General features: G+C 39.2%; 2 non-coding genes across 2 annotated transcripts; one reads left to right on the top strand and one right to left on the bottom strand.

The window, feature by feature from the left end:
- The first annotated feature begins 17,091 nt into the window (after positions 1-17,091).
- TRNAG-GCC (transfer RNA glycine (anticodon GCC)) lies at positions 17,092-17,162 on the top strand. Its single transcript has one exon. It is a non-coding gene; the product is annotated as a tRNA-Gly (tRNA).
- Positions 17,163-17,446: 284 nt separating this feature from the next.
- TRNAA-CGC (transfer RNA alanine (anticodon CGC)) lies at positions 17,447-17,518 on the bottom strand. The gene has a single exon. It is a non-coding gene; the product is annotated as a tRNA-Ala (tRNA).
- Positions 17,519-27,380: the final 9,862 nt, after the last annotated feature.

Genomic DNA, 27,380 nt, shown 5'->3' with positions numbered 1-27,380 from the left:
AAATTTCTTTGTTGTCACTTAATGGCTCACTGTATTATATTTCTCAAAGTTTTAGTATTTGTACATGTCCCTCACTATTTTACTTCCCTTGTTACATTTTTCTTCAATTTACTTTTTAAAAAGTTTAACTTCTTCCTAAGAAATAAATTTCATGAATTATATATTAATATAAACAAATTAAAAATTTAAATATCCATATGCACCTAAAAGCATTTCATGAACCAAGAGCATCAGCAAATCCTGATGTAATAGGTACTCAATAAATATTTGGTAAGTTAAGGAACAATCTTATTATTAGTAGTTTGTTTATGAACTTGAATACATAAACAAATACAGATTCAAATAGAAACTCATTGCCCATTCATCAAGGTTTTGCTCCAAATCATCAAGTCAATCATAATTTTCATCTTTTGGCATTTGTTTAATTTTATACAACCATTCACAGAGCTTACCTAATTACTGGTATTAATCAAATACTATTTTCTAACTTTTCAGTGTTCCTTTCTATTGATCATTCACCTTGAAAAGAATGAGATCTAAAGGGAAAAAAAGAAAAAGAAAGTGATCCTAAACCAAATTCTGAGTAAAATTGGTTGATTCATCCTTAAGTGAACACCTACAATGCGTGAGGCATTGTTCTAGTTTCTGAAAATGGAAAGATAAATAAGACTTAATCCTGAATTCAGATTGCTTAACATTTCATGAGAAAACAAGTCAGTTAAACAGATAAATGTCATTCAGTGCAATAAATGTTACAAGAGAGATACGCAGAGGAGTGAGTGACCAACAGTGCCTGAGGACAGCCAAGGTGAGGTTTCAGTGGAGTCAGGTATTAGATAAGCTCCAGTATCTGGCACCATACAAGACACTCACGAATCATTCAGAAAACTCATGAACAGTGAAGGAACAGAGTCAAATGTTGACCACTTGGATAAACAGGGGGAAAAAACAAATCAGTCCAGATCTAAGCTGTCCAGTATGCCAGGCAAATCAGTTTCACCTTTAGAATAAAGTGATATAAAATATGTGGAGACTTTGAAATATTTTCATTTAATTTTAAACAATGAATCCTAATACACGTAATCCCAATTACATTTAAGTAAGATTTTTCATTTTCCAATTTGATTTCAAAGGATGAGTTATTTAACTCTTATACAAGTGAGATTACTGGGAAAGTATAAAATGGAGTAGAAGAAGACCTGTGATCCAATGTCAGCTCTACAGGTTAACTAGTTCCTGTCTTAGTCAAACTACAGCTTCTCTGGGCCTGAATGCTTTTCAGCTTTGAAAGCATCTAACATTGAGTTGTAGTTGTAAAATACATTCAGTCTAACTACTGCTAACCATTGTCACTGCTATCATCTGTCCCAGCCTCCCTCATGTTTTGCATGGATTATTGAAATAATCTCTTACCTTGACTCCTTGCTATCTTTCTTGCCCCCATTTACCCTACTGTCAACTCAGCAGCCAGACTACTTCTGCTAAGTACTATTAAGTAAAACCATTCCTCTGCCGAAAACCTTCCAGTGGCATTCCATATCATTCAGAGCAAAATCCAAATTCCTTGCCTAGCCACCATCTGCCCACCTGTCTCCCTAATCTCATTTTCCATCACTTTCATCCACCTTCATTTCATTCCAACCACAGGAACTCCTTGCTGCTTCCTTAAAAAATCACCTTCCACCTCAGGGACTTGGAATTTACACTTTCTATTCTTTCTCAAAGAATACCCTTCCCCCTTGACACATCTTCCCTGGAATGTCACTTCCTCAGTGGGACCTTCCCTCATTACCTTATTTACAATTTTAGTCTCTTATCAACATTATGTTTTACCTTCCAGATGGCTCAGCAGGTAAAGAATCTGCCTGCAATGCAGTAGACACAGGAGATGAGTGTTTGATGCCTGAGTCAGGATGATCCCCTAGAGGAGGAAATGACAACCCACACCAGTATTTTTGCCTGGAAAATCCCATGGATAGAGGAGCCTGACAGGCTATAATCTAAAGGGTCACAGAGAATCAGACACCACAGAGCACATACACACAAACATTATATAACCCCTTTCCCTGGTCTGTTTTTCCCACAGCTCTTAAAACTATTTATGGAACTATACACTGTCTTCTTATATTGCATCTTTTTTTCCCTAATCTTCCCATTTAGAATGTTAGTGCCAGGAGGGTAGGGATTTTTGTCTCTTTTATTCAAGAATGTATCCTCAGTGACTTGAAGAGTATCTGGCACATGATTTAAAAGCCTCAAAAAATATTTCATGAATGACTAATTAATGAAAAGTAAAGACTTTGAATTAGACTTTCTTCTTGTTCTATTCTTCCACAGTAAAATAATAGAATGTGTGTTCGTTATATTGTCTAAGGAGCACATTAACTCATCATCATTATATCTAGATAGATATTATGTAATATCTTCATGTTCTTATTTAACAACATATATTAAATACCTACTGATCCTTTCTGGGACTGTCACTGTTATTTAGAATATATATGAAAAGACTGATGGCATCCCCTGTTTTAAAAAATGCAAATGTCATTGGAATTATAATCATTTGAAGAGTAAGTACTCATTAAAGTAATGCTGGTAATAAATAACCTAAGAAAAAGTTTTGAATATGTCATCCACTTTTGCTTTTTCTTTTGGCCATGCTGTGTAGTGTGCAGGGTCTTAGTTGTTTGACCAGGAATCAAATTTGTGCTCCCTGCATTGGGAGTGCAGAGTCTTAACTGTTGGACAGCCTGGGAAGTCACAGATCTCATCCACTTTGAATGTAAAAGTTAATTTTTTAAAATTAAGTTTACCAATAATATGATGCCAATAAAGCCACAGAAATGTGACAGAGCTACAGAGCTAGAAACTAACTTGAGATCATTTGCTTCATACCCTTTCCATCAAGCATATGAATATCTACACCATTTGTGTGTGTGCTAAGTTGCTTCTGCTTTACTTCTGCTTTATTGACTATGCCAAAGCCTTTGACTGTGTGGATCACAACAAACTGTGGAAAATTCTGAAAGAGATGGGAATACCAGACCATCTGACCTGCCTCCTGAGAAACCTGTATGCAGTTCAAGAAGCAACAATTAGAACTGAACATGAGACAACAGGCTGGTTCCAAATTGGGAAAGGAGTGTGTTAAGGCTGTATATTGTCACCCTGCTTATTTAACTTATATACAGAGTACATCATGAGAAACCCTGGGCTGGATGAAGCGTAAGCTGGAATCAAGATTGCTGGGAGAAATATCAATAACCTCAGATATGCAGATAACACCACCCTCATGGCAGAAATCGAAGAAGAACTAAATAGCCTCTTGATGAAAGTGAAAGAGGAGAGTGAAAAAGTTGGCTTAAAACTCAACATTCAGAAACCTAAGATCATGGCATCTGGTCCCATCACTTTGTGGAAAATAGATGGGGAAACAATGGAAACAGTGACAGACTTTATTTTCTTGGGCTCCAGACTCACTGGAGATGTTGACTGCAGCCATGAAATTAAAAGACACTTGTTCCTTCTAAGAAAAGCTATGACCAGCCTAGACAGCTTATTAAAAAGGAGAGACATTACTTTGCCAACAAAGGTCCGTCTAGTCAAAGCTATGGTTTTTCCAGTAGTCATGTATGATGTGAGAGTTGGACTATAAAGAAAGCTGAGCACCAAAGTATTGATGCTTTTGAACTGTGGTGTTGGAGAAGACTCTTGAGAGTCCCTTGGACTGCAAGGAGATCCAACCAGTCCATCCTAAAGGAGATCAGTCCTGAATATTCATTGGAAGGACTGATGTTGAAGCTGAAACTCCAATACTTTGGCCACCTAATGCGAAGAGCTGACTCACTGGAAAAGACCCTGATGCTGGGAAAGATTGAAGACGGGAGGAGAAGGGGACGACAGAGGATGAGATGGTTGGATGGCATCACTGACTCAATGGACATGAGTTTGAGTAAACTCCGGGAGTTGGTGATGGACAGGGAGGCCTGGCATGCTGCAGTCTATGGGGTCACAAAGAGTCAGACACGACTGAGGGACTGAACTGAACTGAACTAAGTTGCTTCAGTCGTGTCTTACTCCTTGCGACCCTATGGACTGTAGCCCACAAGGCTGCTCTGTCCATGGGTATTCCCAAGCAAGAATACTGGAGTAGGTTGCCATTTCTTACTCCAGAGAATCTTCCCGACCTAGGGATCAAATAAATCCATGTCTCCTGAATCCGCAGGCGAGTTCTTTACCACTAGCGCCACCTGGGAAGCCCATTTAGACTATTTAGGATCCAAGTATTCCTTAGGATGGGGCTTCCCAGGTGGTACAGTAATAAAGAATCTGCCTGCCAATGCAGGAGAAGCAGGAAACACAGGTTTGATCCCTAGATTGGGAAGATCCTCTGGAGTAAGACATGGCAACCTACTAAGGTATTCTTGCCTGGAAAATTCCATGGACAGAGGAGCTTCGTGGGCTACAGTCCATGGGGTTGCAAACAGTCGGACATGTCTGAGCACACACGCATTTCTTAGGATAGAAACACACATATATATCTATAAGAAGCATTATAAATACTTTCATATAATAGATCTATTCCATACGTTTTAAGGTGAATGTTTGACCTCACATGTTGACTGTCTGTACTTGTGCTTTAGCATCAATTATTACAGAACTGTTGAACTTAACTCAATTTATACACAATTTGAAGAATTAAAAACACAGGTAAGTAGTACGTTGTATGTTATTTATGTTTTAGTCTGCTTTAAAATGTCAGTTTTGAAAGCAATTTCACTTAAAATGTTAAAATGAAAGTAGATTAATGACAATGTTCTCTATATTTTTTATTACCATTTTAAAATTTGTGACAGCAAGACTGACATCAGGGGCTTCTCAGGAGGTAAAGAACCTGCCTGCCAAGGTAGGAAGCACTCACAAGAGACGAGTGCTTAATCCCTGGGTCGGGAAGATTCCCTGAAAGAGGAAATGGCAACCTGCTCTAGTATGCTTGCCTGGAAAATTCCATGGACAGAGCAGCCCCTGGTTCATGGGGCCATAAAGAGTTGAACACAATTGAAGGAATAAGCACACACAAGAATGACATCAAGACCCTATCCTTCAATTATAAGGAAAATCAATATTTGTCTCCAAGTAATTTGTGCATTTGCACCAAAACTTTTAAATTTAACACTGCAAATTATTTAAGTTGAAGTGACTGAATTTTTGAGGCAAACTAAATCCAACTGAATACTTCCTGCTGATTCACTAATTGTGTTAAATAGTTAAATCACTTAATCTACATTCTCCACACTCCCATGGAAGAAAATTCAGGAATTTAGAATGAAAAAACCTTCTGCCTCTTTAAAATGGTAGCTTTAATTTTTTAACCTTCAGTTTCTACACTACTAAAACAAGGAAATATTAGCTATCACGGAATTGTTGCAAAGCAAAATCACTGTGAAAGTGCTTCATGTCATAATTATACTATAAATATAAAAGGTCATGAAGATTAGTAGTTTTGACATTATCTCTACCAAAATAGCCACAAAAAGTATAAACAAAGATTATGAAATTTTGACGAAATAAAAGAACTGCTTTTTTTTGCTAACACAGCAAAAATATGGAGTTTTTGTAGTTTCTTCTCTACTACTATGTAGTAGAGTAGTATGTAGTTTCTTCTCTTAGTTTTATATTTAATGGTCCCTATAACTATGTTGCTCATCTTTATACTGATTATAAGGATATTTTATAATTGTTTTTGTTGTTTGGTTGCTCAGCAGTGTCCAACTCTTTGTGACCCCACAAACTGCAGCATGCCAGACTTCCCTGTCCTTCACCATCTCCTGGAGCTTGCTCAAACTCATGTCCATTGAGTCAGTGATGCCATTCAACCATCTCTTCCTCTGTCATCTCCTTCTCCTCCTGTGTTCAATCTTTCCCAGCATCAGGGTCTTTTCTAATGAGTTAGCTCTTTGCATCAGGTGGCCAAAGTATTGGAGCCTCAGCTTCAGCATCAGTCCTTCCAATGAATATTCAGGGTTGATTTCCTTCAGGATTGGCTGGTTTGATCTCCCTGCTATCCAAGGGACTCTCTAGAGTCTTCTCCAGTACCATAGTTTGAAAGCATCAATTCTTTGGAGCTCAGCCTTCTTTATGGTCCAACTCTCACATCTATACATAACTACTGGAAAAACCATAGCTTTGACTAGACAGACATTTGTTGGCAAAATAATGTCTCTGCTTTTTAATATGCTGTCTGGTTTGGTCATAGCTTTCTTAGAAGGAACAAGCGTCTTTTAATTTCATGGCTGCAGTCACCATCTGCAGTGAGTCTGGAGCCCAAGAAAACAAAGTCTCCCACTGTTTCCATTGTTTCCCCATCTATTTGCCAGGAAGTGATGGGACCAATACTATAATCTTCATTTTTTGAATGTTGAGTATTAAGCCAACTTTTTCACTCTCATCTTTCACTTTCATCAAGAGGCTCATTAGTTCCTCTTCACTTTCTGCCATAAGGGTGGTGTCATCTGAATATCTGAGGTTATAGATATTCCTCCCCACAATCTTGATTCCAGCCTGTGCTTCATCCAGCCTGGTATTTTGCATGATGTACACTGCATATAAGTTAAATAAGCAAGATGACAATATAGAGCCTTGATGTACTCCTTTCCCAATTTTAAACAACTTCATTGTTCCAGGTCTGGTTCTAACTGTTGCTTCGTGACCTGCATACAGGTTTCGCAGGAGGCAGGTAAGGTGGTCTGGTATTCTCATCTCTTTAAGAATTTTGTACAGTTTGTTGTGATCTTGACTTTCATTTCTTAGTATTAATAACTAACATTTATTAATCTAAGTCTATTATTTGCTAGATATTGTGGGAGAATTTTTGGAGAAGGCAATGGCAACCCACTCCAGTACTCTTGCCTGGAAAATCCCATGGATGGAGGAGCCTGGTAGGCTGCAGTCCATGGGGTCGCTAAGAGTTGGACACAACTGAGCGACTTCACTTTCACTTTTCACTTTCATGCACTGGAGGAGGAAATGGCAACCCACTCCAGTGTTCTTGCCTGGAGAATCCCAGGGACAGAGGGGGGCCTGGTGGGCTGCCGTCTATGGGGTCGCACAGAGTCGGACATGACTGAAGCGACTTACAGCAGCAGCAGCAGTGGGAGAATTTTATGTGTGTTGGCCCATTTACTTCTCACAAAAACCCTAAGAGGTAAGTACAACTGTGTGTGCATTTTACAAAGAAAAAAAAAAAAAAAATGAGACAGAGAGGTTAATGCTTTGCCCAAGCTCAGAGAGCTAGAGATGCAAATGGGATTCAAATCTTGATAACCTGACCTGATTGTGAACTTTTAACTAATATATTATGTGACAAGTGTTCCAAACAACTGTCTAAAGGCTGATGGATAAAGCTTACCTCTTTGTTACTCAATACTGCTGGGAGAAGCTTTGGGTGTTCTGTTTTACCAGTGCTCTCAACTGACTTGGGCAAGCAGTTTCACTCAGGGGGGCAAACTGAGCCAAAGGAACTATCTAGTATCTGAGCAGACTTAGTTTTTCTGGTCAGGTATGCTGCTGCTGCTGCAGCTGCTAGGTCATGTCAGTCGTGTCCGACTCTGTACGACACCATAGACGGCAGCCCACCAGGCTCCCCCGTCCCTGGGATTCTCCAGGCAAGAACACTGGAGTGGGATGTCATTTCCTTCTCCAATGCATGAAAGTGAAAAGTGAAAGTGAAGTCACTCAGTCGTGTCCGACTCTTAGTGACCCCATGAACTGCAGCCTACTAGGCTCCTCCGTCCATGGGATTTTCCAGGCAAGAGTACTGGAGTGGGTCGCCAGTGCCTTCTCCACTGACTAGGTATAATATTCCTCAAAACCATGAAGGATTCTGTAGGAAGAATTCCTATCAGTGATCCAAACATTTGAATGTTAGTTTAAGAGTAGGTACTAGTTCTATAACAGGGGATCATTAACTCAGAATATTATATTTTATAATATATACATTATATCAGAGTATTCCAGTTATATCTGGAATTCTTTACCCTTCTGAGGGACTTCAGGTTTAATGACCCTTAAGATCATAGTGGAAGCTACTTGGTGCTAAAGGAAAAACTGCTAGTAATATCCATTGATGCAATTATTTAATATATAGAACTTAACTGAAATTTATACAAATGAAATAGAAAGTAAATCTCTTGTGGGTCTGTTATAGACCAGTTGTCAAGCGTGTAAGTTCTAGGATCTTCCCTGGTGGCTCAGTGGTAAAGAATTCTGCTGCCAATGCTGGAGACACTGTTTGATCCCTGATCTGGGAGGATCCCACATACAACTAAGCCCATGTGCCACACTACTGAGTCTGTGCCCTAGAGTTCAGGAGCCACAACTACTGTGCCCACATGTCACAACTTCTGAAGACCATGCATCCTAGCTCCTGTGCTGCACAGTAAGAGAAGCCACCTCAGTGAGAAGCCTATATACCACAACTAGAGAAAGTCTGTGCACAGCAACGAAGATCTAGCATAGCCAAAAATAAATTAATTAAATTAAAAAAAAAGATATTCTGGAAGGGAATCTCTTAGTTATTTATTTTTTTAAAGAGTGTAAGTTCTAGAGTCATATTTCCAATTCTCCACTTATTTTTTAAAGGATTTTAAGCAGTTACTTAAACCTTAATTTCTTCCATCTGTTAACTAAAAGTGTTCTAGTTTATGTAATTACTTTGCTGTTAGTTCAAGCTGAACAAAGACTAATTTCCGAAAAATACTGCATGCAGTTGTAGTTATTTTCACCTACCCTGTTATTTTTCTTCCACTGCATAAGGTTAGTGTTAAAAGTGTAAAAAAAAAAAAAAAATCACATTAAAATGGAAATAATTTGTCTGTTAGACATTCAGTTAATTGACCAAATCGAATACTCCTCTCACCAGTACAATACCCTTTTGGGGTAAACATTGTGTATACATAACAGAGGAAAGGGGAAGAGTGAAGAGGTCTCCAAGTAACTAATAGCAGTATTAACATTTTAAGCATAAACTCAAGATAAGATGGTTCATGAATGTTAAGGAACAAAACAAAGTCAAATGGTATATGACTTTGCAATACAGCCTCTTACAGTAAATGAAGGTAAAGAATAATAAGGAAAAATGTGTTAATGGTTCTCAGTGTTCAAAGTTAAATCTGTAAGTTTCTATTAAGATACCTTACTCACTTTCACAACTTCTGTGCTGAGATGATTCAATCTTTGATAGAAAAAGTTCAAGGTATTTACAAACAATTCAAAAAATGGATTTGTCTATTACATTAGGACACACAGGAAATTAAATTTGTACAAAATGCCGAGGAGACACAAAATTAAGGTATTTCTTTGGCCCTATTCTATAAGCCAATGACATCCAATATGGGGCCTTAGGGACTTCGATTAACTGAGCCTTCTGAGTACTGACTTAAAGGAGGTAAATGTCCCAGAGAAATACCAGGAGGCAAGGAAGCTGGGAATCATTTCCAAGACCATGTCTGTGGGCCACAAGGACAAGGACACAATAAAATACACATCATCAAAAAACAAAGCCAGAGGGCTTTCTTGGTGGCTCAATGTAAGAATCTGCCTGCCATTGCAGGAGACACAAGAGACTCAGGTTCAATCCTTGGATTGGGAAGATCCCCTGGAGAAGGAAATGGCAATCCACTCCAATATTCTTGCCTGGGAAATCCCAAGGACAAAGGAGTCTGGCGGTCTACGGTCCATGGGGTGGTCACAGAAGAGGCTGACACAACTTAGTGACTAAACAACAACAATATATTATATATGTGTGTTTGTTGGATTGTGATGTTTAAAAAAAAAACAGCTAGAATTTGAGAGCAGAGGCTCTGTGGTGTGTCAGCATTTGCAGGGTTTGGCATAGGATGTGCTAGTTCAAAAACAGGAAAGTCGGATCTTTTTGTGAACCTACTGTGCCTACTGTAATTTGTCATGAGTGTGCTCTAGTTTTGAACAAAGATGTTTGAAAGATAATTCACTCTCAGTCAGAGAGGCTTTCTTGCCCCTTAATGTAATTTTGCATATGTTGTATATTTTAAATGTAACCTAGAAGTGACAGTCTGAGCCCTTCTTATCCTTAGATGAGTTGCATAAAGCTAAAGTGTTCCTCCCTATTGCAAACTGAGTATCCCCAATCAGAGACACACTTTTTTTTCTTTTATATTAACAGCCTTGATAAAGTGACAGCTGGTTCTAGCGCTTCAGCTGCTTGCTTAGGAGATCATTTCTGCTGCATATAACATATTTTCCTTATGATTTAAATCCATTATATAGCCAGATATCTTTGTTCAAAACTAGAGAGAAGGTTACTTTCCACATGCAATTTTCAGTATCAGTCAGAATATCTGAACACTGATTTTACATACAACATTGCTTTAGGGCTACTGAAACGCAATCTGCAGCAGTAGCCACAGGACTGGAAAAGGTGTTGTCATGCAAACAGAACAACGGTATAAAACTTTCTCTGACCAAAAGTATAATGTTAGAGGAAATATTTTTTATTTTTAGTAAAAAATAAAATATTTTTGGTAAATATTTAAGAGGTAAATTTTGACGGGGACCAGAAGGAGCTCAGAAAAGGAGCTCCTTCAATACAAGGAGCTCAGAAAAGTAAAATACAATTGAGATTTGTTTATATACAAATAAGCTGAAAAATCAATCTAAAAATGAGAAACATTCTAGTAAACAGGGTCCATCAATAGAGGACTGATTACACTATGTTCTCTCTCCCTGTCTCTCTCTCTCCCAACCTCCACCACTCCCATGACTGTACTAGAATGGAGGAAAAATTTTACTTCCTACTTTGTATCTTTTTGTGTTTTTTGCATTTTTATTACATATATGCTTTGCTTTTTACTTTTTATGATTTTTTGAGCTAGGGAGAGCTCAGTAGTCTGGAGATGAGCTGCTCATACTTTCTGTTCACGATACGTTATTCTTATCGGACCACACCTCTTCATTGTTTTGTTCATGTACTTATTGACTTTTATCCCCATATCCTATTTAATTCCCTTTGCCTCCCCATAAACCATCACCATATTGTGCTTAATATACATCTTTTGTTTATATGTGACCTTACAAAGGATGTATTGTTTTGCTTACATTATTTTAAACTCATATAACATTGTCATCTTTGTAGCTTATATTTGTAGCCTGCCAGGCTCCTCTGTCCATGGAATTCTCCAGGCAAGAATACTGGAGTGAGTTGCAATTCCCTTCTCCAGGGGATCTTCCTAACCCAGGGATTGAACCTGGGTTGAAATCAAACCCAGGTTGGAATCAAAGGTGGGTCTCCCGCATTGCGGGCAGATTCTCTACCGACTGAGCCATCAGGGAAGCCCCTACATTCTTTACTATGTACTATGTTTTTGAGAGCATCCATGTTACTTTGTAATACATCTGACCCAATGCCTTCTACATGCTGCATACAAGCTATGGTATGTCCCATCACCATCCAAGTGAGAGGCTCTGGGCGACTACACAGGACACACTTCTATGAAGCTGGCCCTGAATCTAGCAAGGTTTAGAAAATGTGGTCACACCTGGGATCCACTGAGGTTGGTGAACAAAAGAGTAATGTAATGAAATTAGTGTTTTTAAAAATATAGACCTTTCTTGGGAGTAATTCTGCAATACGTATGGAAATTTTAAATGCACTTACCCTTTGGCTTAGCAGTTGCACCTCTAGGAATTTATCCTGCAACATGTCCTACACATGAGCAAAATGGCATTTGTTCAAGGATATTCACTGCAGTTTATTTCCACTAACAAAAGATCAGAGATAGTCTGTCCTCTGTTAATGACCTGGCTAAGGTAATGATGGCTCCTTCGTGTAGTGGACATTCTCATCATCTTGATGCATCTTAGCATTACAGCTTCAGTCTTCATTTCCCTGCCTTGACTTAATCCTTAGGAAACTTGGCCTTGGGGCACTATTTGTGATTGGGAGATGGAATAAATAAAATTTTAATTTCTAACCAGTAAAAGGCAGTTAAAAATGATAGAACCGTTAAAAAGAAAGAAGTATCTTCCCATGTACTTGGAAAGAAATTTTCCCGAGATCAATTTTTCTGAAAAAAAGAAAGAGAGAGAAAAGACAATGAGCACAATAGTGTGTATGGTAAGTACCATTTGTGCATAAACACATAAAATGCTATATGTGTATCTACATAGAATATCTGTGGAGGGAAACACAAGAAACGAATGACTGCAAGTTGCCTGTAGGAATGAGATCTGGAAACTGATTGCAGTGGGGTGAAGACTTACGTTTTTTTAAGACTTACTTTTTAATGCATATTCTTATACCTTTTGAATTTTCTTACCACATTCATGGGTTACTTCTAAAATATATATATATTTTAAGAAACCACTTGACTTGAGAGGAGGAAGAGAACCCTTGAGAAAGGAAGAGAAAGCCATTTTTGCCATTAGATAGTAGGTGGCCAAGTGGCCCAGGTCAAGAATATATGAATAAATGCTGCTCCCAGAGATGGCTGTCAAAAGAAAAGGATAAAGAATTCCCACCCATAAACCTGAGGACTTTGTATGGATTTGAAATTAATTCAATTATTGAACCAGCAATAAAGGAACAATTTTATTTTCAAATATTAAGGAAATAAGAAACAGAGGGAGGAGGGGAAGGAGGGAGGGAGTAGGAGAAGGAGGGAGAAAATTCAACTGGTAACAGCATGAAGGATGGCCAAGGAAACCAGGGGTTTCCCAGGTAACCCAAGAAGTGTGCTGATAAGGGTCTGCATGAGGTAGGAGAGAGGGATGGGAGCAAGAATGAGTGCCATTTTAAAAGGGGGGAATCAGATGCGGTGACTGATTGGACATGCTGGAGGACTAGGCATGAGCATATCCCGAGCAGAAGGAGTTGGCAGTGACAGCTTTTTAGGAAAAATTGCTGCATTCTCAACATCTGCATGCATCTGAGAATTACACCTGGATTCTTCATTTCCATGCCTTGATTTTAATCCTTAGGAAAGTAGGCCTTGGGGTACTACTTGTGATTCTAAAATGGAGTAAGTAATGATTTAATTTCCAGCCAGTAAAGGGCAATCTAAATGACTGGCTCCACCATTTCCCCAGGGCTAGTTTGTAACCTGGGACAGAAATAAGCTGTGTGTATTAAATCAATACAATCACTCACAAGTTAAAAAAAAAAAGTCATTGCTTTGGTGGCTATGCATCCTATGAACTATTTCTGTTTCTTAATGGTTTGCTTTCTTCAGCTTTAAGCTTGGCCAGATTTCCACAGTGAGCCAGCATCAACCAGGGACTAGGTGCCTTGAGCAAGTGTCCCAAGGTGCCATGATGCAAATTACAAGCTCCTGCCTGCCCCATGGGGCTGTCACAAAGATCAGGTTTCCTAAGAGACATGATTGTGTAACCTTTCACGGCACTCCCTGCTTTCTTCCTCTCGGCCACCCTCACTGGGGCTTGCTCATCAGAGCTTGGGAGCATGGTAGACTAGGCAAAGTGTCAGGGTGTGCCATCTGGTGATTTTTCCATGCTTAACCATACCAAAGGGGAAATCACGGCCTGCCACAGCATCTCTGATGTGAAACAGGGTCAATATAGTGTGTATCTCTGAAACAAAGTAACTGTATTTGTCATGATGTGTCACTCACAACTGGCAAAGGAGGATTCTGCCTGCCTGATAAGCCGTGTCTCCACAGATTCCAGACACTCCACTTCCTTGTCTCTCTTTGACCCCTCAATTCCTGCTGCTCCCTAACATAGACCTTCCCAAGGCTCTGCTCTCAACTCTGTGGGATTGCCTCCGTATCTACATTCTTACCTTCCACTCCTAAGCAGCTGAAGCCCAACTCACCTTGGAGCCTTGATTTCTTCAGATCTAGATGACAGCTGCCTAGTAAGGTTCTCCCCTGAGAACCTTAGTTCCCATCCTTTCTCCTTCTGACTTCCCTACACTACACCACTCCTCCCAGTCACTTAAATTACTTGTTCTTCCATAGATTACTAAGATTGTAGTCTAGATTTCTTTATTCCTTAATCTCTCAGATTCATTTTCCTTCTTCTTCCTGCCTTGCCTCATGCTAGAGACCTCATCCTAATTCAAGACCTCATTGCTTTACTGCTCCCATTGTATTCACTTCCTGGGTGAATTCCCCTACTTACAGTTTCTCTTACTTCCACTTCTCTGACACATTGTTGCCAGATCATCTCTTCAGATGCTCTTGATCTTTTATCTACTCAAAAAAATCTTTGGTGGCTTCCCTTGCTACTGAATTAATACTAGTCCAACAAACTAAGGATGGGTCCTTCAAATTTTTCATATGGCTGTTATTGGTGATTCAACCACTGATGATGAATTTCTCTAAATTTTCCTTAAACTTTCATATTTTCATCTTATAGCACATTCTAGAGTAAAAAGTCCTCTAAATGTACTGTTTGGGGGTAAAATAGCTTCTCAATGTGTGTTTTTCATTTGCAAGCAAAATAACTACTACTTAAACTGATTTAAAAAATAAAAGGCAACTTATTGCATAAGGACAACTTACTGACTCATATAAGTGCAAAATCCAGAATTTGTTCTAGTTAGGCATGACTGTCATACCAGAGTCGGCCTCTCTTTCTCTTTTGTACAATCAAGATAGCTATAACCAACAATACCAGCTATACATTCAACTTGCTTAACCCCCGCCCCCACCACCCCAAATAAAAGTCTCAGCTTATAACTCTGGAAAGAAAGTTCTGGTAGGGATTTGATTTCCCTTGCTATGGTTACATATTGTCTTTAATTCAGCACAATGGTGAGGGAAAACATTTGGGTAGACTTATCACTGTGAGAAAAGGAGATGAAGGGCCAAGTTGTCTTACTCAAATCTCAAGGTATTGGTTCTCTACAGTATAGAAGACTTGTACCAGAAAGGGTACAAACTGTTGGGAGACACACACACACACACACGTCCTACATGCCCTTGGCTGCATGTAACAAAATACCTAATTCAAAGGGGCTTAAACAATAAAGGGCCTCATTTATTTTACCTAACCAAAAATCTGGGTGGAGAAAATTTCAGGATGGCACGGTGTCTCTTTTTCTTTCTGCTGGGTCATCCTCTGTCTCCCAGCAAGTCACTAGATGACTGGGGCAGCTCTAAGCATTATATCTCACAAGACGGTGTTACAAGCAGGAAAGAAAGGGCCAAAGAGACTCCAGCTTTCCCAGAAGCCCCTGGCTGACCATTCTTTCTGTCACTGGCAGGAACTGTCACAAACCCATCCCAGCTCAATCCTTGGAAAGGGGAATGGAATAACTGGCTTAATGCACACAATTTGTCCCTGGAGCTAGGTAGACTTTCAGGAAGAAAAAAAGTAAACTAGTCATTGGTGGGTCACTAATAATGTTTGCCATTAGATCATACTTCTTATTTGATTCCTGCCACCTGTTTAAATTTTTAAATTTGTAGTGTTTCTCATGAAGTTTTAGATTGCCTTTTTATTTTGAATCATAACATTTCAGAGTTCAGATGAACTTACGTCATCCAGTTGAGGGCTTTTCAACGTTTTTTATTCCAGACTTGTAAGCCATCAAACAAATGCAAATAAACGGGAGAGGTTATAAATGAGCTGGTGAAGTGTGGAAGCCAGGTAAAGAAGGTGAGCTCCCCACTCCCCCAACATGCCCCATCCCCACCCCACCCCTCCTGTGCTGGCTAGTGGCCCTGAGACACTTCTGGAATGCAATTTTAAAACCTCATTTCTCCTCTAGTTCTCTTATTTTAAGGAACTGAGATCCTAAAAAGTAAAATGATTTTCACTTGCTCCCCCATATGTTACTAAGACTGTAGTCTAGATTTCTTTATTCCTTAATCTCTTTGTTATCTCTTACATCTTTATAATTCTGTATTGTATTTGTCTTCAAATTTTGCTTTGTATGCACCCACTTAAAAAAATGCTTAAAAATAAATCTTGATGTAGAAGTCTCACCTTATTTCAGCAGTTTGTTATGTTCTTTCTTTAACCCCAGTCTTGATACACAATATTCCTGAGCTACACAGGAAATAATTCTGGTGTAACTACACAGTGTTTTATTCTGTTGTAGGCAGGAGAGTGGCTAAGCAACGAAATACTAAGCATGATACCACTTGTGTTCCCACCTTGACTCTGACAGCCTCACTTTTTCTCCTTTGCTAAGCTGAAGTAATGAGAACACCCACTTCACTGGGTTGAAGTTCACGTGTAATGTACTTACACGGCCCAGCACACAGCGACCGCTATGTGCTTACTGTTATTTCTCAGTCATCCCCTTCCCCCCAAATTCTTTTTGGCCTTCAAAGATCCTATAAATTGCTGGGAACTTCCCTCTCAGAGATAAAGGGGCAATAATGCCTAAGTCCAGAGTCTTCTATCTTATGTTTAGATTCATTTCCATGAATGCATTTCCTTCACTTTACTTTCTCCTCCTCATATAACTTCACTGTATGGTTTGCAATTTTACTTTCCGCGGAAACAAAGGGTAACTCATACTGTGGAGTATAAAAGAGTCCTGGAATCAAGTTTCTCACTATCAAAGAAGGGACATCTTACAGATTCTAGGTCACTTGTCAAGAATCACCAACGTTCCAAAGATGCCTGCTCACATCGCATAGTTCCAATATACTTGGATCTAAGCGCCAGTTCGCCTTCACTGCTCCGTCAATCCTACTCCCAACCCCTGACAAATACCCCATGTATTTGCCTGAATTAGCTAAGATAAGAAAAGTAAAACAGGAGTGGTTGTTTTAAAACATCTAAACATCTGAACACACAACTAAGTAATTATGTAATTTTGTGTCTACATATTAATAAAATTTTTATTTGCCTCATTCACCGAGGACAACTTCAGAAGACAGAACCTCCTCTCAAGGTTCAACAGAACTAGGTATAATGAGTTTTTTTTGGTAAATGTTAATTCAATGTTTATAGTTATTTAATTAAAAAACTCCATTGCTTTTTCTGAAGTTGAATTAAGGACTTCACTCTGTAACAGAAAACTCACTGCACATTGATAAATCTACTCTAGTAAGGTGTGGGAAACAACTTACAGGAAGAGCATTGGTGGTTCAGTGGTAGAATTCTCGCCTGCCACGCGGGAGGCCCGGGTTCGATTCCCGGCCAATGCAATATGATGTTTTCCCTTTTGCCACACGTCTCAGCTCCTCAAAACGAGTTCATTAGTAAGTTAGGAATGGTCATTTTATGCAAATAAAGATGACGAGCATAATTTCCCGTTTGGGTTTCTCTTGGAGCAATTAAAACGGCTGATTCCCTGAGGCGTGCCATATTTTTCGAGACTTTCTTTTATATATTTTTGGGGCGTCTAGAGTACACATGTGAAATGTAATAGGACATACATTTACTATTATATGGATTAAAAAAAAAAAAACAAAAAACACCCTGGGCTGGTTGGAGATGCCGGGGATTGAACCCGGGACCTCACACATGCGAAGCGCGCGCTCTACCACTGAGCTACATCCCCCAGCCAAGGGATCCCTTTCTGTTATAGGCATTCATTCAGGCTAGCGCCAGACCGACGACTCTGGTTAAGTTTCAAGACTTTATTTTGGTGAAAGCTTCCGCGGCATCTTCTTTTCTACTTTTGCCACTTCCTTTAGAAACTGTTTCTGGGATGTATCAGAACTCCATGCAGCCAGCGTTGTGGGACGCAAACCTGACTGGCTCTCGAGCACTCCTGCCGGGCGCCTGGAGCCCGAACTGACACCCTGCACCCTGCCGAGCGGCGGGGCGGGACGTCCCAGCACAGAGTGCCAGGCCGAGCCCGACGCCTCCGTCGGCTTACTGCGCAGGCGCTGCAGAACGCGGAGGTGGGGGTGCATCCGGCGCTTTGTTGCGGAGAAGAGCCCCTAGTACTGGGTACGAGGGAGCAGGCGGGAATCGCCGCAAGCGCTGTCCTGGCGCCAAAGGAGACCTGCTCCTGAAGCAGAGCGGTGGGGACCTTCTGTGCACAGCCGAAAATCTTTCGGATTTACCTGTACAGCCGCCCCTCCCCCACCAAAACAAACCCACATCTCAGGAAAACATGTTCACGCCAAATCCCCATAAACTGGCTTTGTAGGGGTTACAGCCAACTCTTGGAGGAGAAAATGACTTCACAGCATGCTTTTTATGTGGGGTCCAAACTGAAAGAAAACGACACCAACATCCTCTTTGTAGCTTAATTTTACATAAATGATAAGGTCGATGGGAGATACCTCCTCATGATGCTCTTTTCTCGCCGGTATTTACACCTTGGACCCATCTGACTGATACGCTGTGATAGAAACGTAAGTCTTTAAGACTACTTCATTGTGTCCTCTGAACTCTTCCTAATCTCTTAGCCTACTCCCAGCCCCAAAGGAAGAAATGTACTCCAGTCGTGTTTCCTTGAAATAACCTCTCTCTCTCTGAAATATGAGTGCTGGGTAATACGTTGGACTAACTTACCTTATAATGAAATGATGTGTTTGATCCTTTCCAGTGCAGTTTAAACTTATACCACCCCAAAGAAGTGAAGGCTGAGTGGGAAAAGCCTCGGGTGCCCTGATGGGAAAGAACAGGGGAGCGATTTTGTGTCGGGGGAGCTGGGCTTTAGATGACCTGTAAGGCTGACCCAAAGGGCACACGGTGAGGGCCTAGAATTTCCAGTTTTCCGTTGCAGTAGAGCGCCCCTCGTAAACTGAAAAGTCAGCAGGCCAACAGCCAGAGCAGAAAAGCAGAAGTTTCAAAATAACTCTGGGTAAACCACAAGTTTCATAATCAAGTCCTAGATTAAAAATAAGTTACTGTGTTTGCTTACAGTAATTTCAACAAATAATGGCTCAAATTCATGATCAGATTTTGTTTTTAATGAGAACAAGTCAGAACAAGCCACATACTGATTTAATACAACTTCAATGCAGAATGTCTTTAAAAAAAGATAAAAGCCACATCACTGAACCGTCATTAAGGAGCTCTGCTCCAAACTGAAACATTTCCAAACCAACCCCTGCTTTCCATCCAGAGTCACTAGAACATGAACCTCTTCAGCTAACTGAGTCAAGAAACAGAGAACCATTTTTTACCAACCAGGGTTTTCACCAATGCAAATGGCAAGTGTAGTATTCAGTTAGTTGTAAAGGAAGCATGTTTGCCTTTGGTGACCGCACCTTGACATCCTCTTTAGGATCCCTTCCTCATATTAAGACTTACTTCTCCATCATCTGAGGCACTTCCTTTCTGGGACTTCATTCTTAGGCAAGAACCTTTGTTCTTAAGGTTCAGAGCTAAGCCTCAAGAAGGCTCTTTCTAAATTGTTCACTCCTATTTATTCTACCAGTCCAGGACATAACTTGGTGAATTGGGTAAAGAAAATGAAGTCAAGCTCTAAAGCCAAGAGAGGATGTGAAATCGATTTACTGGCCTGGCATAACCCAAGAGAAAGATGGCTTTTTCAGCCACTGTAGTGGATGGGAAAGATGAGACATATGGCACACTTTAAATTAGGGACTACTTCTCGGATCCCATTTATTCTGTATGCAAATAAGACTGCCCCTGCTCTGCTTACAGATGAAGATAGGCTGAACAAGTGTCCAAAATCATGCAGTATTAAAAAGACACTTCTATCTTCCACCTTCCCATTTCTCTTGGTTGGGGACAAATTTTCCTCATTTTCAGTCTCTCTGTCACACATCGTGCACACTCCCCTCCCATTCATAACAATCAACCTTACACCCCCACTTTGAGGCAGGTGACTTTTATCTCTGGTACGATTTCCATATTTCCTTTCACATTCTTGCTTCAGCTCCTGGCAATCTTTGTCCAGCAGGTATACAGCATCTTTCCCTCCAAGTTGACAAGTTAAGGTGCTTGTTCCCAGTCCAAGCAGCAGTTCTTACTCCTATCCACACATTAGAATTACAAGAGTCTTGGAAAAAATGCTGATACTTGCTCGAGCCCACTCCCAACCAATGAAGTCAGAATTGCTAGGAGTGGATGTAAGCATCAGTACCTTTTTAAACTTTCAGGTTATTCCAAGGTGCAGCTAAGCCCTGGAGAAGGCGATGGCACCCCACTCCAGTACTCTTGCCTAGAAAATCCCATGGACGCAGGAGCCTGGTAGGCTGCAATCCATGGGGTCGCTAAGAGTCGGACACGACTGAGCGACTTCCCTTTCCCTTTTCACTTTCATGCATTGGAGAAGGAAATGGCAACCCCCTCCAGTGTTCTTGCCTGAAGAATCCCAGGGACGGGGGAGCTGGTGGGCTGCCATCTATGGGGTCGCACAGAGTCGGGCACGACTGAAGTGACTTAGCAGCAGCAGCAGCTAAGCCCAAGAGCTGGTACTTAAGGTCTATTTTTTCATGACAACAACAGATGTCTAGTGATGGTTTTAACTAACCTTACTGTGTTAGTCATCTCACAAGATATACATATATCAAATCATGTCATGCACTTGAATCTAGTACAATATTATATGTTAATTATATCTCAATAAAACCGGGGAAAAACCCAAGAGATGTCTGTGGCCAGTCCAGTGGTTCTCAAACTTGGCAGTAGATTGAAAGTACCTGGCAGGCTTTAAAAAAACTCTGATGCTTGAATTCCATTCCTAAATATACTTATTTAATTGGTTCGAGAGTGGTCTGGGCATAGGAATTTTAAAAGGTGATTCTAATATGCAGCCAAGGTAAAGAACCATAGTGTTCAAGTACATGCTTTCTCAAGATCTTCACCCAATTATGTGAGCAGCCAAGCTTTCTAAAATTCTGACAGTAGAGGACTACTCACTGCCCAGGGACTCCCACATTGGGAAGCTGGCATTGCTAGAGGATGAAAGAAACTATCTCAGTCCAACTTCTCCTCCCTATTTTCCTTCATATAAAATAAAGCTGGTAGAGGCAGGTGTTCAAGTGCTAAAAACAAACATGCCTTACCCTTGCATATCCTGTCTCCTCTAACCACCCCCATATCACATGAATGAGTTCTTCCAACCAGCTGTCCCTGCTGATTTGCTGGCCATTAGAAGGGCTCAAGATGAGACTAAGAAAGAATAGGAGTGGAGAATCTACACCTGGCACCTGGGAATGCCCTGTGCTTGTGGCTTCCTGGATGAAAAAGGAGTGCTTTACTCAACACCTAAAGGAACAGGCAGCTCTTTGAAATACATTCTTTTGCTTCTCAGGGTCATAACTATTAGTTATTCTTCATCACCACAGTTAATTATCATTAATAACAACCCAAGGGCCAAAAAAACTACTGGTTACATTTAATTCAGAGACAGCTAATAAACATTACTCTTTTCAATAAGTACCCCTAATGTGAAAAATGACAATGATCATAATTTGCATTTAGAATTAGAAGTATTTATTGAACAGTGTTAGATTCTACTTGGAAAGATGCACATTCTATAATTTAGATTCTGGTTACAAATAGATGGAAACAGAAGGAGGTACATATTTAAGATGACATTTAAGGGAGAAAAGATGTTACAGAAAGCCCATACTTCTGGAAACTCAATGGTCAGTTTCAGAAAGGGTGTTATAGGCCTACAGGGAGAAAAAAAAATTTTATCTGTATGGGATATGAAAGATTTTTCCAAACTTAAATTATCTGCTCAACCACAGGAATCCCTATAGTCTTATACTGGCCTATTCACAAAAGCTGGAAATAGGGTATATATTCTCTTGTGGAGTCCTCTGACTGAGGTCTTATTTTACCAACTAGTTAGTCCCCTGGAGATCAGGTATCATATTTTATTCTATATGAACTCCCCATAGCATCAAGCACTCACTGAGTTCTACTGAGGCACATAATACATCCTGGCTTTGCAATGTCAAGTGGGAAATTGGTAGAAAGGCTGTTTAAGGGTAAATGGACATAAAGGATTCTATTGCACTGATGAAGATATTCTAAAGGATATTCTAAAACTGGATTATGGTGACTGTTGCACAACTCAATAAAATTAACCAAAATTATAATACTTAGTCTGGCAGTTAAAACGGTTGTTTTATGATATGTAAATTAGACCTCAATAAAGCTTTAAAAGAGGGGGTGTAAAGAAATAGAATGGGCTAGCAATGGAATAGGATTAATGTTACAATAAGAAGTTATACATACAGATTGCATAACTGATTGGAAAAATAAAACAGATGATGCACAAAAGAGGAAAAGTGGAGAATGAAAGGCAATGATTTCCTGTGATGTAGAAAGGAACAAACAGTTGTTACACAGATAGGGAAATGAATGTTTCTAATAACTGTTACAAGGATAAGGGAATGAACAGCATTTAGATAAATGTTACGTGGAGCTTCAGAAAGAATTCCATAGTGTTGCAAATATAGATGTATATATTGCATGAATACAATAATAATATAAAATATATAATATATGTGTTAAGGACTCTGTACATATTTGTTAATGCAAAATATCTCTGATATTAATTCACTATTGATTTACTTACAGATATATTGAAAATTGGGATTATGAGAAAAGGAGGTGTCAAAGATAATTCCCAGTATTCTGGCTTGAAAAATTACATGCATCATGGTGTCATTCAATGAAACAGAAAACATGGGAGGGAGAGTGAACTTTATAGATAGTCATTAATTCCATTTTTATTCTGTTCAAATTGGGATAATTCATCTCTCTCAAATGGAATTTTAAATGGATACTTAGATGATGAATTGGAGACAAAAGAGAGGTTTTGTGTTGAGATATATATTTGAGAAACACTAGTGTAGACAAAACAAAATCATGGATTGGATGAAACTATTTAGGGAGAGAGCAGAGAATGAGACAAGAAAGAACTGAGGGTCTGGCTTTGAGAAACCCTAATATGTAAAGACTGAGAAAGGAGAATGAAAAGGAACAGCCAGCGATACAGAGGAAAACCATAGTAAGATTTCAGGGATCCCAATGAGAAAAGAATGTTTCAATACAGAGTTAAGTTTAAAAATACTGGCACCTGAGAAATCAGGTAAAATTTCAAAGATATAAAATGTCCCTCAGATTTAGTGACATGGAAGTCATTGGTTAACTTTAATAGCAGTTATTTCACAGAAATCAAATTTTAATTCTTCTAATATATGCCATGCGATTCACAGTTACTCTCTCTGGGAAGTTTTCTTGTTTTCTAGTGAAAGAGGTCTGTCAAGCTCTTTACTTTTAATACCTAAACTTAAAGAAACTATTTCTTTTGAAGCAAATTCATCTGGAAATTTATGAGATCCTAGGAATCAAGAAAGGACAAGAGACACAACTACCTTTAATCACAAAAAAGTTTGCAAATAGGAAAGATTATTCTTTTATTCTTTTCTGGTCTTAAAAAAAGATCATATTTACTCATTTACGTATTCATTGACTCAGTGGGCATCTATTGATCACATACCATATGTCAGGCACTATGCCTGGAACTGAAGCTAAAAAAGTGACAAAGTTAGCAATGCCCCCAAGCTAACTGTACTTAGAGGTAATAACTGAGGAAGCAGCAAACATAAAGAAAGCATTGATTATACAATAAAGGCTATGGTAGAAGGAACTAATGTGAGCACAAAAGAGGAACACACAATCCAGACCAGGGGATCAGGGAAGATTTCATACTTAAAGCTACTCAGACTTTAAGTATGAGTAGCGGTTAGCCTAGTGAGGATGGGGGTCGGGGGATAAGGAAGATGAAGAACAAACTAAGTAGGAGGAACAGAGTACAAAATGACCTCGAAGCCAAGAGGATCATAAACCTTTCAGGAATGGAATATATTTAGCGGGGTGTGTGTGCTATGTTGTGGAACATGACAAGAAGGAAGCTGGAAAGTAGACAAGGTCTACTTTACACAGAGTCTTGTAAATATCCTAGGACCATGGAGAGCTGTGAGAAAACATGCAGAGTTCTACAGAGAGAAAACACACGAGTTTTATTTTTAGAAAAAGCATTCTGGCCTTAGATTATAGAGCATATGGAGTGGGTCCCAGCAGGAAACCACTGGAAGCTTCCTTCTGCTCTCAAGCAATGGAATAATAGACTCAGGCAAGAAATGATGATCTAGAGTTGCATTCTACAATATAGTAGCTACTAGCAACATATGTCTATTGAAATATGGCTAATGCAAATTGAGAAGGTAAAATATCTCATTAGAAGTTTTTTTCTTTTTTTTTTTAGAAGTTTTTTTCATGATGACTACATGTTGAAAATATTTTTATATACTGGATTAAGTAAAATAGATCATTAAAATTAATTTTACTTTCTTTTTACTTTTTGTCAGTAGTAGTTCTATTGGACAACACTGATTCTGAGACTTTGTATTGGAAATAGAGAAGGAGAAAACTGAATTAATGAAGAGATATTGAGGAAGTGGGTTTGGCAGAACTTTCATAATCAATTGGACAAGAGGGATAAGGAAAAGAAAGGAATAAATGATTCCAAAGTTTCTGACTTGAGCAACTAAATGAAAGAATGATAGACTAAAGAGAATCAAGGATAAGAAAGTTTGTTTTATTTTTTATTTTAAGGTAGAAGAAGTTTCAGTATGTTTGAGTGAAAATATGGAGTCAGAAGAGAGGGAGACAACAAAGATATGAAAGAGTGAAGAGTGGTTAATAAAGATGAGATGTTTAAGAAACTGAAAAACTTGAAATATTTGGGCTTCCACAGGGACATTAATTCACCTCAAGAAGAAGGTTGAGGCCTGGGTGGAGTAGGCAGTGAGCCCAATGCATATCTTTAAGAAATGGAGGGACTTTCCTGGTGGTCCAGCGGCTAAGATCTGAGTTCTCAATGCGGGGGGCCCAGGTTTAATCCCTGTTAGGGAACTAGATCCCCCATGCCACAACTAAGAGTTCAAAGGCCACAATGAAGATCAAAGATCCAGTATGCCACAGTCTGGTCAAATAAATAACTATTAAATAAAATAAATGAACAAGGGGTTGGGGGATGGGGGTTGGTGATGGGAAGGAAGTAGATTTATAGCATAGTAGTTATCCAATAAATATTAGTTTCTTTAAACAGTTCACATACAAAGTAATAATTCTATTTTGTATTTGTAAAATAATTCTAATTTTATTCTAATTCACATTAGAATATTTCATGTTTCTTTCCACAAACATATGAAAACACAATAAATATCTACCCCTTTTCTCTCTCTCTTTCAACACACACACACACACACAAACACACATACACATTTACATATGCTCCCCACTACAGATATACATTAATCCAGTTTTTTAGACAAAAATGTTACAGAAATTGGGAATATCCCCTGAAGGAGGGCATGGCAACGTACTCTAGCAGTCTTGCTTGGAGAATCCCCATGGACAGAGGAGCCTGTGGGCTGCAATCCATGGGGTCACAAAGAGCCAGATACAACTAAGCATAGCACAGTTACAGAAATTGGAGGTAAATGTGTTAAATTGTGCAATTTCTTTTAGTGATACAAATAGAAAACAATGATATACTGTTTCTTAAAATCATTAACAATAGAAACTTCATAAATGTGCTCAAAAAATAGCTTCTAAAGGTTAGATGCAGGCCATGCTGGTAGATGCTGAAGAAGCATCTTTAGACAGATTTTTATACTGAAAAGAGTGCTGAACAGGAGTCAGAAGATCTGGTATCCCCAAAGTGGGCAAGGGAGGGTGGGATGAATTGGGAGATTGGGATTGACTTTATACACCACTATGTATAAAATAGTTAACTAACAAGAACCTACTGTATAGCACAGGCAACTCTACTCAATGCTCTGTGGAGACCTAAATAGGAAGGAAATCCAAAAAAGAGGGGATATATGTATACATATAGCTGATTCACTTTGCTGTACAGCAGAAACTAACACAACATTGTAAAGCAACTATACTCCAATAAAAATTAATTAAAAAAAAGAAGACCTGGTATCCAAGCAGATTGGTCAGTTATCAGTTAGGTGTCTGGGGCAAAACATTTAACTTTGTTGAAGCTCCACCTTCTCATCTGTAGAAGACAGATGGCTTTTATAGCTCCTACAACTCAATAGGGTCTTTGTGAGGATTCAGTAAGAAAATGTACTGAAAATTCTTCTGTGACTTGACAAATGCTCATATAAGTTATCTTGACCTAGTTCCAATAAAAATTTATCACAGTCACTACAGTACTGATAATATTCATATTCATAATGGGGAGTTATGAACTGAGTCAAATTTACAATTGCTTAAGGATGGTTATACTACTTGTTTACTGATTATTGATCATTCTGAACTTTTGTGGGATTTCTTTTCTTGTTTAGAGGAAATACCAAAATACATCACTTCTTTTAGATTTCCGTCAAAGTGTGGCCCTTGAGTCATCTCATCCAAGTCACCTGAAATATATGTTTAAAGCAGAGTTGCCTGAACTCAACATCCAGAGATTCGGCCCTTTGGGCTAAGATTCAAGAACCTGTATTCAAGTGTGACTCTACACACTATAAAACATTTTAGAACAACTTTGTTGAGACACAGTTTATCCATTTATGGTGTACGATTCACTGTTTTTTTTGTATATTCACAAAGTTGCACAATCATCACCATAAAATCTAAAGTCTATTGGGTTAGTTAAAAGTTTCATGGAGGTGGCTGTTCTGTGGGCCCAAATATAAAGAGCCCTCCCCTAACCCCAGTATAATGACAAATAAAAGAATTTTTGCATGCCATCAGACCTCTCTGCTGGTCTGCTTTCTGAGCACTAGTGCCCCTTGCTAAACAAATTTCCATTTTACAAAAGGGTTAGGAGATAGTATACAGACAACATGCAACTGTTGCACGGCCAAGTTGCTGAGCATAATCAGAAAGCATTTGTAAGGGGAAAAAAACACGATTAGGCTAAGGCTCCTCTCAGCCCCTCTTCAGATTATGAGACTGACGTGGTGCCTACTGTGCTAAGAGGGCAGATCTCTCAGGCCCTCTTAAGGCCTGCATTCTGATCTAAAGGTCTTTTTCTCTTAAGAATTCAGGATCGATGCAACTTCCTAGTATCCTTAGACAGAGCATGTTGTTAATAGCTTATTGATATTTTCAGTTTGTCAGCTTCTAGAACTCCATTGTTGATTCAGTTTCATCTCTGTTTAATTTGAGGGGAAAGACTTTTAAACAAAAACACTTCATTGTTCTGGTAAATGGTAACCTAAACAGTGACGTGTGAGCCATAAATACTCAAGACTTTAGAAGAAGCCACAACTCTAGTTAGGCTGATGTTTTAGGAAGTCTGCAAAGTGCTTTTCTTACTCTATGGGGAGAATAATGTTCTAGAGAAGCATCTTTGGAAAGCTAGGTAAGTTTCTTTTCTGGTTTTTACAGAGAGGTCTTATTTAGTTTACAGGGTTGTAAATTTCTTGAGCATCATATTCACTTAAGAGCAT

This window comes from Bos mutus, chromosome 2, assembly GCF_027580195.1.
Source record: "Bos mutus isolate GX-2022 chromosome 2, NWIPB_WYAK_1.1, whole genome shotgun sequence".
Classification (NCBI taxonomy): domain Eukaryota; kingdom Metazoa; phylum Chordata; class Mammalia; order Artiodactyla; family Bovidae; genus Bos; species Bos mutus.
The sequence above is the reverse complement of the archived record's forward strand: the minus strand, read 5'-3'. Positions and strand labels throughout refer to the sequence as shown.